Below are 14,350 nucleotides of genomic sequence, written 5' to 3'. Positions count from 1 at the left end.
AAGTAAATTTTCTCTTTAGTGATCTAGAGTGTAGTCACTTGCACTGCACTTTATAAAGTAGTTAGCAGAGTAGTCGGACGACTACTACGGTTTGTTTACATTCAATCGAGTATTGCACTTTCTAAGCGATGTCTTTTCAACTGACTAATTTATCCATTATATTCCGCTTAGCATCCATACATGCTAACATAACTATGTAGTCATGTAGCTATTCCAGTAATCAGTTAGATAAGCGACTCTATTTAACCTGTACTACATGAGACCAGCTACTATATGACAGTTTCCTTGTGGTCACCCTAAATTATAGGTAAAATCACTAGTTCGGAACAGTCACCTAGAACAGCTGGGATGTACTACAGAGATACATATGTATGTATGTATGTAGATATGTACATGTGTACGTGTATTTTACTGGTTGTATCAGTAGTAGCAAGAATAACTACGAGTATCTTTGACACTGTCGGTAGCCGTTGCTATAGAGTAGTCGTGTTTTAGTAATTGTAGTAGTTGGTCGGTTGCATATTTTTAATTGCCAATATTGTTAAACGGCTTGTGGGTTCACGATTGCTATTCATTTCTTGCGTTGTGCAGCAGGTGCGTAAACTTGTGTGTTGGCAAGTTACGAATAAAAAATTTAAAAATACAAAACTCAATAAAACTTTCTTTTAAAAATAAACAAATCAAATTTAACAGAAAACATATATACTAAATATGTATAAATGTAGAATTTTATAATGAGATTAGTCGTGTGTTTATTCTAGGAATAGAATTCTTTACTTTAAAAAGCTTTACTTGGATTTATTTGGTGCCTCTTCTTCTTCTACTTCTTCTTCCTCTTCGTAAAAGGAAACGGAAACTATTCAATATTTTGCTTTTGGTATGTACATATTGCTGTTTTATCCATATAATTTTATATACATATATTATTTTTATAAAAGCATTGAAAATGGTACTTATTGATAGGGATTTTTTTACTCACGGGATCCAATATATTGAATGATCACGTAAATAGAAGATACTTTTTGTTTGCAAAAGATTTTAATTGTTATTTGAATTAGAAGGATTTCAATTAATGAATAGAAATAAAAAATTTATAAATAAAAATAAAAATTTCTTATTAGATAATCAAAAAAATTTAAGTTAGCTTTTGGTTTAAAAGACGAAAATAACCTTTTTAGAATTTCTAATATTTTTTTCAAAAGAAACCAATTTTGGTATCTTTCCAAGTCTAACCATACCCGAATTTGTATGATTTAAAATAAATTGATTTCACATACAATGTAAATAATTCAAATGTAATTCTAAAGCAATGTTTTTTATATGCTGGATTTTGTTTTAATGAACAACTTTTCCAAGTAATGTCTCGAGTATTTGAATTACTGACCACAATATACATACATATGTAATAATTTAATAGCTATGTATATAAATATAGCATTTGTACGAATGTACAATGTATATCGTTATAACAGCATCTCTAAAACTCGCGTACATCGTACTCGTGGCTTCCGTTTTCCGTTGTTCTATTTAAACTGCAAATGACAATATGCGGAAATGCTTGCACAAAAATTTGACAACAAGAAACACCAACTAGTATACATTACACAAAAGGATATTTATTATTGGTATTCGTATTGGAGGTTTTGGGTTCAACATTTTGTAAAATAATACAATAAACGAAGCGTTTTATGGATTATAAGGATCTACATACTACATACATATATACCAGAGTTGGGGGGAGTGCATTAAATATTTAGTGCACTAAGGTTTCCACTAAATCCCACTATAGTGACAACATTTTGATTTTCCACTATTTTTGCTAATGAAAAATATTTTAACTACCACTAGAAAAATTAGTGGTAGTGAAAATTTTGCACTACAATAAAATAGTGCAAATTTTTAACAGTCACTACATGAATGCTTTAATTATATTATATGCACTAAAATCTCAAAAAATAGTGTTTATAGAAATATTCCAAACATATTGAAAATATAGTCAAAATATTTCCATTTTATTATTTTTTATTGTATAAAAAAAATAAAATAAAAACTTTAAATTTTTAATTAATGTAAATCTCAGGAATTAAAATCTTAGCAATTTTAATTTGTATTAATATAATTTAACAACGTATATCGCAATATAACCTAATGTTACTATTTTAATATTAGTATTAATTAATTTAATAAATAATAAAAATAAAAAAGTATAAAATAATGCAATATAATGATACATTTGAGTTCCATTAACATTAGTGAATGATAATATTTTTCCACTATCCTGTTAGTGGAGAAAAAAAAATTTGCACTAAGCTGTAAAAAAAGGTTTTTCACTATCACTAAATTAATTTTAGTGAAAAAATTTCTTGTACCACTACCACTATTGCTTAGTGAGGCTGTTAATTTTCAACTCACCACTAAATATCTATTAGTGATAGTGAAAAATTTTGCACTATCACTAACTTTTAGTGGAAACTGCAAATTTAGTACACTACCCCCAACTCTGATATATACACATACTCAGAGCCACCTTCATATTGTAAATATAGTTATTTTTTCTTTTTTTTGTCACAAATTAATATTTACCGTTTTGTGGAAACATTAGAAAGAAACAAAAGTAGTGGAATGATTAGTTGGCGTCTTCATTTCGAATTTGCGATATAGTCACAATATTAATAAACTAAATATAGTTATTTTTTCTTTTTTTTGCCGCAAATTAATATTTACCGTTTTGTGGAAACATTAGAAAGAAACAAAAGTAGTGGAATGATTAGTTGGCGTCTTCATTTCGAATTTGCGATATAGTCACAATATTAATAAACTGTATGTTGAGATGATGTTGGTCAACATCACAACGTCGCGACGTTGTGCTGCTTGTATTTTTCTACCTGGGCGCTTATTCAAAGCAAATGGTAGCAAATGGTAGCAAATTCAATTGAGTTTGCTCTTGATAAACTGGAAATTCATAATCTCGATGGCTCGAAATCAGCCAAGCATTCTTTTTTGCATTTTTCATTCTATATAGCTTTTTACCATTTCTTAGTTTAGTTGGTTGGGACCAACAATAAATTTATTTAATTTAATTATGTTCTCTTGTGTGACACATAATTTGCTGGCACTTTTCACCTTTTTGATGTTCACAAACCATACAAAACGACACTAAAAAAATGTGAAACGGCAACAGGAGTAATGACAGAGGCAAAGTGTTTGAATAGTATAAGCAAGCATAAAAAATTATAAAAGAAATTCAAAAGAACATCGATTTCTTTAGTATAAAAGAATGGAATAGCTTAAGCTAGGGAAGTGTTCCAAATCAAACGTATACACAAATACAAAAGATACACAAATTATTTCACTGGTAAAAGTGATTTTATTATTAGGTATTATTAGTCCGTTAATTCCCAAAATTAACGGGCAAATACATAGATATCTATCAGTGCTTAACTACTTATGGAGTAAACATATTTGGTAATTTTTACCTGAAGATATTGATTTGAAATAAATGTCAAGTAACCTTTTAGGAATTTTACACCGTAGATATCTATTTATAGAAATAACCAAAATCTAGTTTCGTTCTCTTGGGATTCGCTCCTTTACTAAAGCGAAGCGAGAAGAACATGTGCATAAAGAGCTCTGTTTTAAACAAATTAAATGCAGAAAATAATATGAAATTTTAACAAAGATAAACTAAATTAGTTTTGAAAATAAAAATAAAATACTTGTATGGCTTCATTCCTGTTCACAAGTGAAACAGTTTTCTTGTTGTTTTATATTTATTGAAAATCCAATTTTAGTATACTAAAAATACATATTTAATTATGAAGTTAATTTATCTCACAAATACCATTTAATAAGATCGTTCTTCTAATTTGTTTCTAGTGAAATTTGGTCTATTTTACAAAAAAAAACAATTTCGCTGACGTGTTTTCATTAACAGACAACAGCTTTGTGCTTCAAACAGTGCACGGTGGTAAATGTGCACTGTTTGGCCAAAAATGTTTTTTTTTTGTTTTTTTTTAATTTTTATAAAATTTTGATGGTAAATTTTTCCTAACACTTCAGAATATACAGTATCATTATTATTTTGACTATAATGTAACTATAGTGCTGTAAAGTCAAAGTTTTTTTCTTGTCATTTTAATATTAGAAAAATGTGTTTTTTTTTACTTTGGAATCGAAGTAGCCTGCGCTTTTTTCTTTAAACTTTTTTTGCAAATTAGCACATGTTTTTATAAAACAGTTAGAAGTTAACCATTCCACGTAGTTATTAAGGAGTTTTTGCATGTTCTTTTTTATATAAAAGTGAAGTGATTAGGAGCTAATTTTAAATCTATAGAAACTAAATTAAAAAAGTTTGAAAGGCCAGAACAAATTAAAAGGGGCTATTAGAGGTTAAGTGTAAATTTCATCTAATACTGTAAATTATCAAGAGTAAGTACTATAAATTTCAGCTGCAATTATCTGCCATTCCAATAACCAGAACGATTTCAGTGCCTTCATATTTTATACATTTTTTTATGTAAGTTTGAGTGTTATTTACGTATATCCTGAATTGGCCAAACCATAAATTTGTATGTCGAAATTTGTTCAATGGATCATTTATGTTATTTTTAATTATAAACCTAATTGAAGTCATTTACAAAAATTACATACATTTTTCGATACTTTTATAATGTCGGTGTTTATTTGGCCAACTCCTGTATGCAATTTCTAATATTTTTTGCGATGGATCAAGTGTATTGTTCTTAAATGTACACCAAATTTCAGGCATTTATATGAATAACCTAACTTTTCCAATAATTTCAAAACGTCCATGATTGTTTGGCCTAACCCTGTATATGTATTCCGGAATTTGTACGACCATTTTTTCAATCACTTATGCTATTCTTCATTTTAGGACTATATTTCAGGCATTTACATGAATAACCTAATGTTTCGATGCTTTTAAAACGTCCATGTTTGTTTAGCCAAACCCTGTATATGTAATTCAAAATTTTAATGACCAATTTCTTTTTCGATCACATTTTTTATTCTTTATTTTTGGACTAAATTTCAACCACATACTGCTATTTTGTGATACTTTTAAAACGTCCATGCTTTTTTGGCCAAAATATCGATCGGTTATGTTAATCTTAATACAAATACCAAATTTCATACATTTTTATGAAGAAATAAAGAAGTTATGTTGCCAATTCAGCCCTTTTCTGGCTAAATTTAGCCCTTTTCAATCGTGTTTAGCCACTAACAAAAAATAAATTATGCTTTAACCACTTTTTTTAGTCTTTTTTATTTTCATTTAGCCATTTTTGATTTTTAACAAGTATAAACATTAACATAAATTAAGGAACACCATCAAATTTATTTAAAAAAAACTTATTTTTTATGTTTTTGTATCGGTATTTGCCTAATTTTTACTGAATGTCGAACAAATTCGACAACAATTCACGCTCTGTAACGACCCCAGTCTTATTCGACCGAAGATTGTTAGTCAATTCATCGACAGCATTATCAATCAAAAGTTTTTCGCCAGGAAAAAACTTACGACAACAAAAGACATTAATTTTTCGCCAAAACTCCGATTTATCAAAAAACAATTTTTTAATTAATTTTCCGATTTATATAATATTTTTTTTGTTTCTACAATGTACAATAATGACAAGTTTTTTTAATTTTATTCAAATCGAATAAATTTATCTTTTATAATTTTATTTAGTATACATCAGTTTTCTGTGCACTGATCAATCGCTTGTTATTACAAATTCTTTTTCTATTCTATTGATTTCAACATTTTTTTCATGTCGTAATAATTTTTTATTGTAAATTTTCTCTACATATGGGCAATTCCATATCATCGTATGTGACATTTGCACGCCTATAGAGTGGAATAGATTTTGTAAAAATAAGAGTATCTGAAAAATAATTTGGTCTTTATGTTCCATTCAGAGGGCACTATATTTTAAAATAATAAAAAGTTCTTTCGAAATATTGTTGTCCAAAATATTGAGCGAAATAATTTTGAGCCTAGCTTTCGCCGCAATTTTAGCCTAAAACATACCTAAAACATTAAAAAATTAAATATGATCAGTTTAAACTATTATGTTTGTCTTTAAAATGTTGTAATATGATCTATATACTTTCACATAGTAACATTTTATTATTTTTTTCTATTCAAATCATCTTGAAAAAAAGTTTCAAGGGTTTTTGTTTTTTTTTCAGTTGTGGTAGCGATTCTTGTGGAATTGCCCATATGTATACACTTTCAAATGTTAGTGTTAAAAAGTTGAAAAAAATGTATACAAAGAAATATTCATCCTTTTGCTATCGACATCATTCCATAATGCTGCACTTCCGGCAACACACAAATTTTAGTTCCCGTTTCAAGCATTTTACATATTTTTTTATATTTTCTTTGAATGCATTTATTTAAAGAATTCTTAAGTCGTAAAAATTCAATTCCTTAAAATGTAGCAATATAATATATTTTTTTACCAAATATCAAGAATAGAATCATGTACTGTCAAGTTAATCATAGTTGATCAATAAAAAAAATATATTTTTTTTTTAATTTTGACATGTTTACACAAACTTCTCATACGGTTAATATGAGTACAAATTATATTTTATTATTTTTTGTTTCTTAGTGTGAAAAAAGGTGGGGCCAAGAACGAATCAAGCCAATACCGGGAACTCTGTTACAAAGTGATCCGTATCCCAAACAGAGCGTTCTACATCGATCCAAACAAATAGTAGTCGGACTAGGTACAATCTACAGCCGAATCGACAACAAAGCTAACAAGTAAGAGTGCTATATTCGGCTGTGCCGAATCTTATATACCCTTCACCAAATTATACTTCAAAATTTTAAATATTTTTAGGTAAACAAAATTTAATTTGTTTTCCAGTTGTTTTTTTAATTTTTTGAAAAAAAAATTTTTCGATTGTTATTTTAAATTTTTTTTTTTTTAAATTTAAATTTTTTTTTTTTAAATTTAAATTTTTTTTTTTTAAATTTAAATTTTTTTTTTTTTTTTTAAATTTTAAATTTTTTTTTGGTTTTTTAAATTTTTTTTTTTGGAAAAAAAAATTCGGGTTAAAATTTTTTTTTCCCGATTTTGACCCGTTGTAGGTCCAACTTACTATGGTCTTATATACGTCGTTGCAAATGTCTTTGAAATATCTATCATTAGATATCCATATTGTCTATATTAATGTCTTAGCAATCCAGATATAGGTAAAAAATAGGTCAAAAATCGAGGTTGTCTTGGTTTTTTCCTCATATCTCAGCCATTTGTGGACAGATTTTGCTGATTTTAAATAGCAAAATTCTCGAAAGCATGTCTGACAGAATTATTGAAGATTTGGATCCTGAAGATATCTGGGGTCTTCAGAAAACTGATTTCAACAGACAGACAGACAGACAGACAGACGGACAGACAGACAGACAGACAGACAGACAGACAGACAGACAGACAGACAGACAGACAGACAGACAGACAGACAGACAGACAGACAGACAGACAGACAGACAGACAGACAGACAGACAGACAGACAGACAGACAGACAGACAGACAGACAGACAGACAGACAGACAGACAGACAGACAGACAGACAGACAGACAGACAGACAGACGGACATGGCTTAATCGACTCCGCTATCTATAAGGATCCAGAATATATATACTTTATAGGGTCGGAAATGAAAAATGTAGAAATTACAAACGGAATGACAAACTTATATATACCCTTCTCACGAAGGTGAAGGGTATAAATATCCATGTCGCTAAGGTAATTATCTGTAGTTGGTGCAAGCATAAGGGTTCTATCTGTTACGCAACAACTACGCAACTGATTCGTTTGTGGCCAGACCTAAAACCGTAATATTCCATGAGCTTTGGTGAGCAATCGGTAAAGCAAAACTTCCCGCATATGACGGTTTGTTGATACAAAATTCGACATTTTAAAAGCAAAAAAAAACTTTGTTGTTTACACTATAATGTTCAATAACTAAATGTGAATAAATTACAGAAAGATACGCCATCTATTGTAAATCCATAATTTTTATGTCATACTACACCCAATAACTTTTTCACATACTTTGCTAAAATTTGGCACACACTGAAACTAAATCAGAACTTCTATATTTTATGTCCGTTTTCCTCTTTTTGTCCTCTTACAGTCTAATACGTTGAAGATTTCACAAACAAACCATAAGTCAAAATTGTATATACTTCTTTGTTATTTCAAACATATTTATATTAAATATGAATTATCTTTTGTTTTCAATTTATTTTAATTCGATTGTTATTCCCTTCAAAATAAACCATGGATTGTTTTAGGATATCTCCCAAAATATTTTGGGTCTAGTGATCAAAAAAAATAATTTTTGGAAAATATTTGTATTTTTTCCCAAAACTACACATATACAGTGTTGGCCATATACATATATACATATATACATGTATATATATATTTTTTTTTTTGATAAAAAAAGGCTTTTATGTGTTGTATTTTGTATATCGAGGGTTTATATTCAAATAGTGCTATTAGCAAAATCAACATTTTACAGGAGAGCGAAAGAACTGTTTTTTTCTTTAACTCTAAGAGTAATAACTAAAATTAATTTTACAATGTAATTTAAAAACGATTTCTAAATCCTAAATATGTTAATTTTTATTAATTCCTGATATTCGCACTTACAGTGTTGGAAAAAATAATAGAAACGAATGCTTTTTTTCCAACTTTGTAAGTATATTAGTCAAGATTAGTTTTGGATTTGTTTGTCCTTATTTTTCGGACTGAAACCCCCTAGCTTCCTCTTGTGCACTCCCCAAAGGTGTTCCATTGGGTTAAGGTCTGGTGTCTGCGAAGGCCATTCCATAAGAGGTACTTTGTTGACAGCAAACCAGTATTTCGCCAATTTTGAGGAGTGCATCTGACCATTGTCCTGCTGAAACTCCCATCTGAAAAAATGGAACAATTAAGATTTGCAATATATTTACGCAGTCCAGGGTGCATATTTTGTTCTTAATCCAATATATTGGACCGACACTAGAAGAGGAGAAACACCCCCATATCATGATTCAGTCCGAAAAATAAGGACGAAATATGGGAACAAATCCAGGAAGAGTGATTGAAGACAAAGACGTTTGCATAGAAATTGGTTGATTCCATGAGTCGCAGATGCAATGAAGTTGTGAAAAACAAAGGTAGAGCAACAAAATATAAATTATTTTTTTTTTATATTATGACAATATGACATGATAAGAGACATGAAGGTGTGCTTTAGTTTTGTCCGTTTCATTTTCATTTCATTTATTGTAATATTCGTAAGCCACATTTGGCCAATAATATTAATACTAATAGTAAATACTACAGAGTATAACAAATTATTTATGATTATAAAACATACTTAAATTAAAAACTATGGCCCTCAGCCAAAAAAGAGATATAAAAGATATATAAATATAAGCTATTCAGAAACAAAGGGTCCTTGTTAGCGAAAAAAACTGTATAAGTCAATTCAAAAGAAATAATTATATTATTTATGAAAATACTTAGAAACTAAACATTTTTACAAATATACAAAAAAAGCTTTTTTCTAAAAACATTACTTGAGTCGGCAAAATTTCTTAAATTTCTTGGCAGTCTATTCCAAAGACGAGATACTCTTACTAGGAATGAACGTTCAAAAATGGGAGTAGAAATACGAGGTAGTATAATTGTGCATTCCTAGTAGACCTTGAAAAGCAAATGTTATCTCGTAGGCTAGGTGGTATCGAAGTAATAATAAGTCTGTACAAGAATATCAATAGCCTAAAATTCAAAAATTTACGGAATGTACATCCCAAGAACCTTACAATATATGGCGTTATATGTTCTCTTAATCCCACATTAAAAACAAAACGGACAATCATGTTCAGGATTTTCTCCAATCTTGAAAAACATGTAGTAATAGTACCAGATGTCACTTCAATGCAATAATACAACTGCGATGATAAAAGTGCCAGAGCCACACTACGCCGAATATGAAAAGGTAAAAAAATGTCTGCATTAAATAATCGGCGCATGGTAAAAATAATCTTTGGGGCCAGGGCATCAACATGCCTATCAAAATTAAGTTTCTTATCAATAATGACTCCCAAGCATCTCATATCATCCACAATTTGCAATCTCCTACCATCAACATATATATCAAAAACATAAACATGGGGATTTCCAAAAAATATGCATTTTGTCTTCTCCAAGTTAATACTAAGGCGATTATTAGACATCCAAGATGAAAAATTACTAAGACAAAAATTCGTAACAGCTTCTAAAACATCCATGAATTGCCTATCATTGCTAAAAAGTAATTGGACATCATCCGCAAAAATAAAAGGACTACATAGATGAGAATTCATAAGATCAACAACCAAATCATTTAAGTATAATATGAGTAATAGAGGACCTATAACTTATCCTTGTGGAACACCACAAGCTATATCACGAATAGCACTTAAGTTACCTCCAACATCAACAAATTGTGAACGAATAAGAATATAATAGTTTATAAGCTGACCTTGAGAATTTGAAGTTATTACGATGTTTCGATATACGAACACAATGATCAATTCTGTCAAATGCTTTAGAGAGATCAAGTGACACCAATAAGTTAAGTCTACCTTGATCTAAATTTCTTCTAATCATATCAGTCATTTCAACTAAAAGAGACGAAGTTGCATATCCCTTTCTATAAGCATTCTGACCATCACAAATCAAATTTTCCCTATCCAGGTATTCTAACATTTCAGCCTTTAACAGATGTTCAATAATTTTGGATATAACCGGAAGTATACTAATAGGCCGCAAATTTGCCATAGACAGACCATGACCAGATTTAGGAATCGGAACAACCCTGAGAGCGAGCTTTCAAGAAGATGAATAAACGGAAGTAGTTAATATGGTATTAACTATATGTAAAATGTGTCCACTAATGGCTGGAAATATTAATCTTACAAACTTTAACGGAATTCCATCTGCGCCAACAGCATTAGATTTCAATTTATTAAAAGCATCAAAAAGTTCTAACTCAGAAACATTATTGAATGTAAAGCATGGGCCATCATCCAAATAATTAAAATCAATTTCTTCTGCAGTAACTTCAGAATTACCAAATAATCAAATAAAGTTGATTCACGTTGAAGGCATCCAGCGTTCCTCAATATATTAGCATTCCATATATTAGCATTATCACATCTTTTAAATTTCTCAACACCATCACGAATAATATTCTTTCGAATAATATTCTTTGCCCTGTTACGGTATTTACAATAGGTCCGCCAATTCTCATCTGTATGAGTTTCACGAAAGCCTTTGTATGCGATATCTCTTAGAGACACTGCATGTACAATCTCCCTAGAACTCATACAAGACTCAACACCGATTTTATGCAGGCGACGAACAATGGGAACAAACGAAAAAGCAGACTCGAGGAAAGTGTCTAATAAATTGACCTGATAATCAACATCATTTGTGCAGTAAATTGAAGAAAAATCATATGAGTTATAAAAATATTCTAATCCAACCATGTCAACATTATTAAAATCCCTAAACTCGAATTGTTCTTCATTCACACTTTCTTTCAAGGTTATTGAAATAAAAATAAAAGCATGTTCAGAGTTTAAAAATGGACATTGAAACTGACCAGACAAATTTATAATAGTACCAATATTGAAATGTGTTGGAATCATGTTATGGTGAAGGGTAAGTCCATTACGTCCACAAAAAGTTCTAACAAAACAAGCCTGAATCAAAAAGATTCAGATTAAAATCACCCACAATCACTACATCATTGTATTCATAAAAAAGATCAGCATGCAACTCCTCAAACACATTCAAATTGTTAAAGTCATCATTAGGTAAATACACCACCCCAACAAGCATTCTCGTATTCCCTATATAGACTTCAACAAATATGGACTCACAAACATTATACCCAGTTGATCTAAAAACCAATATTTTCTCAATTTATCGGATACATAAACGCCAACGCCACCACCTCTACCCTGCCAAACAGGACGATCATTCCTATATAATGTATATCCAGGAATAGATACAGCCTTCGTAGAAATATATGGCTTAAGCCATGTTTCTGTTACTCCCAAAACATCCAAATAGCGACCCTCCATCACATGGCGTAATTCATTCAATTTCGAACCATTTGATGGACAAATACTCTGGCAGTTAGCGTGACCAATGTTCAAGTTTTTTAAACATGAGTTAAGGCTATTTTTTAAAAGAGTATTGTCGCTAACAATCGGACCAATATTGCAATCAATCATTTAATATCAAAAAAGTATATATTAAAAGTTTGGCGGGGGAACCAATAGTACATATAAATTACAGTAATTACAAAATTAATATAAAAATTGCAAGTAATAGATTTCATTTTTTCAGCTCATCAAAAAAAAATATATAATATTCAATAGCGGTACTCTTACATTGCCTCACAAAGTAAAACACCAATAAGCACCAGAGCACCAAAAATTCAAGCTCATTAACATTTTGTTGGAATTAAACTTGAATGCAAATATAATTATGTTTTAGACCAGACATCGGCAAAGCGCCACCTTAAGAGCTCTCTGGTTTTATTTTCTTTCACACGTACGTAAGAGCTCTCTGGTTTTATTTTCTTTCACACGTACGTAATTGGGAAAAAAAATTAAAATAAATCATTCTTACAAACCTTTGTATCAGTGCACTGAATGCCAGAGAGCGCTACTCAAAAAACGCAAAGTGGTGTTAGTTTCAAACAAAATACATGTGACTCGAATTTTAGTTTCCTTTTACTTTATTCATAATAAATTTTTAATTTTATAAAAGGTTTATAAAACAGAATTTCCATACAAAATTTGTTTTATAAACATATAATAAATTTAAAAATTTATTATGAATAGGGATTATAAAGTGTAATAATACTATAATTAATTTGTTAGACTCTATTTTAAAGCTTGAATTACATTTGTTTTCAACATGAATTCCAGCAAAAATGCTTATTGGGACATGTCACAAAATATGAATAACAAATTGTGAAATAATGTAAAAGCAACTTTAACAAAATTATTAAATAAAGAGATCAATATAGGAAAAAAAGACTACAAAATTATTCATTAATCATTGGAACTAGATCATTTACACACTTTTCAAATCCCATTGAGACTTCAGAACCATCTTTATACGTTATTGAAACTTTGGGCTTGTCGGCGTTATAAATTTTGAATTTTTAAATTTTCCCCTTTTTTATAAGCTGTCTACATATATAATTCATTTTAGAAGCCATAGGAGCAAAATGATCATTTAGATATACGCGTGTAGTAATATCACTTTTATCTATATCTCCAAGCTTTAGGGAACGTGTTTTATGGTATTCGCCCATTACCAAGTCTCGCAACATAACATTTCCAAATTTTACCAGCACAGATTCTTTTTTGTTCATATAACAAACATGTTGAATGTCACGATCGGCGATAGTAATTTTAAAAAATGTGCAAATATCTTTTACAGTATTTACAAGACTTAAAAGACCCTTAGGTAAGCCGGTGATAACTATATCTGCGCGATTCATTCTGTGATATAAGGTGTTATTTTCATCTTCGAGTTTCTTCATTTTAAAATTAACGCCATCATCGACACTTTTAACAAGAGCATTACAGTTGATAACCTCCTCCTCCAACTTAGTAAAACGAGAAGTGAACTCATTTCTAATATCTGCACCAACATTCTCAAGTTTTTTTATCAATGTTGACATTATTGGTTGATATTTGTTGTGATAAATTGTCCAATTTTTTATTAACAAGGCTGATTTCATTGGATATGTTGCTATTATCTGGTTCTTCAGGTTTGTTTAAACAATTTGTGCATTTGAAAAATATACCGCTGTGTTTTAAGGATAATGATAAAAATCCTTCATCCACTCCTTGCATAAAGGACATACGACTTTTTTGCCTGTCATTGTTTATATTTTTCGGCATCCAAGTTTGTAAATAACAGCAATAAAAAATGTGTTCTTTTATATATTTTTTTTTCCGAAGTGAAGAAATATACTTAAACTTCAGTTAGAGTGAAACGACAGTATGTTTTGGATAACAATTCAGCAATGCAAGTATCTTCGGTTAGAGTAGGACAATGTAAAAAACTTCAAATAAAAAGGCCGGCGATTAAGTAGAACATCAGGTAAAGATATGAAAAAGTCTGCACACCAAAGTCACAAAATTAAGATGATACTTTGTCAAAAATTATAGACTGACATTCATATAATTTATAAGACACACGATTATTCTAAAATTCCTTAGCAATTAGAAACGTTTTTTCAAT

The 14,350-nt window shown here is 29.7% G+C and overlaps 1 protein-coding gene across 1 annotated transcript in view; it reads left to right on the top strand.

Moving 5' to 3' along the window:
* Positions 1-468: 468 nt before the first annotated feature.
* Positions 469-14,350, top strand: part of Ggamma30A (guanine nucleotide-binding protein subunit gamma-e) — a 68,446-nt gene continuing 54,564 nt past the window's right edge. Inside the window, exons 1-2 of the mRNA XM_065500721.1 lie at positions 469-594; positions 762-877. The gene's annotated coding sequence lies outside the window, so the exon portion shown is untranslated. The remainder of the gene's footprint in view (positions 595-761; positions 878-14,350) is intronic.

The sequence above is a fragment of the Calliphora vicina genome, chromosome 2 (genome assembly GCF_958450345.1).
Source record: "Calliphora vicina chromosome 2, idCalVici1.1, whole genome shotgun sequence".
Classification (NCBI taxonomy): Eukaryota; Metazoa; Arthropoda; class Insecta; order Diptera; family Calliphoridae; genus Calliphora; species Calliphora vicina.
This window is presented reverse-complemented; position numbering and strand designations above follow the sequence as displayed.